The sequence below is a fragment of the Pygoscelis adeliae genome, unplaced genomic scaffold (genome assembly GCF_000699105.1).
Source record: "Pygoscelis adeliae isolate BGI_AS28 unplaced genomic scaffold, ASM69910v1 Scaffold71, whole genome shotgun sequence".
Classification (NCBI taxonomy): domain Eukaryota; kingdom Metazoa; phylum Chordata; class Aves; order Sphenisciformes; family Spheniscidae; genus Pygoscelis; species Pygoscelis adeliae.
Window position 1 is genome coordinate 4,659,803 of NW_008824356.1, and position 904 is coordinate 4,660,706.

General features: G+C 37.5%; 1 protein-coding gene across 2 annotated transcripts in view; it reads left to right on the plus strand.

Annotated features, from left to right (window-relative positions):
* The window catches only part of CTAGE5 (CTAGE family, member 5), a 26,306-nt gene extending 25,919 nt beyond the window's left edge, over positions 1 to 387 (plus strand). For both annotated transcript variants that reach the window (XM_009319381.1, XM_009319380.1), the window contains one exon: positions 1 to 387. This exon is cut by the window's left edge and continues 184 nt beyond it. The gene's annotated coding sequence lies outside the window, so the exon portion shown is untranslated.
* Positions 388 to 904: the final 517 nt, after the last annotated feature.

Genomic DNA, 904 nt, shown 5'->3' on the forward strand with positions numbered 1-904 from the left:
ACCGTTCCTGTACTCCTCTAATGGCATTTTTCCTTATGTTAAGTAACCATTGTTACTTAGGTATATATAAACTACTTTGCTCAAATTGAAGCTTAATAGAAAATTCTCAGGATAGTATTTTGTAAATAAAGAACAAAATAACTGAATATTGTGAATAAGTGATTTCCATTGTACACTAGTCATTTTAAATTAAGTATTTCTAACTTAAGTAATCTCTTCAGAGGTGTATAAAGTTAAATCACATGAACCATGTTTTAAAAGTCCAGCTGCTTTGTCCTTGTTTAGCTGTACAGGGGATCTCTTCGCATGCCAAAAGTGATGCTTGCTGCTTTATGAATAGAATGTGAAAACACATCGAACAGTTAATAAAAGTCTACTGAAAATGAAGGCAGTGTCACTGTTAACACGATACTACAGAAATAGTTGAAGTGAAGAGGAATTAATGTCATTCCCTACTACATACATGCTCTGTTAAGCAACTCTCCCATCACTCTTCAAAACCGAGTCTGGGGTAGTTTGTTTGTTGAAGATGTATACACGGTTTTCTTATGACATGGGAGGAAGGAGTTGTAGCTATGGGATGTTTCAGCAGCACCAGAACCTTGCCTTTGAAGATGCATGTCTGCAGCAAACTACTGTTAGGGCTTTCTACTGCCTCAGCATGAATTCGGTTTATTAGTCTTTGGATTTTAACACTGGCCTTTGGGAAGCTGGGTGGGAAAAAAAACCCAATTCCTTCAACTAACTTCAGAGAGCACACATTTATCAACAAAATGGCCACGTAGGCTGGGGCAGGAGATTGCTGTAGGTGTGCTCATCCTAATACATAGTGCAGATAATTAAAACTGCAAGGCAAGGTAGAATTTCTTTCTTGTCTAGAACAAGCACAGAAGCAAGTATATCC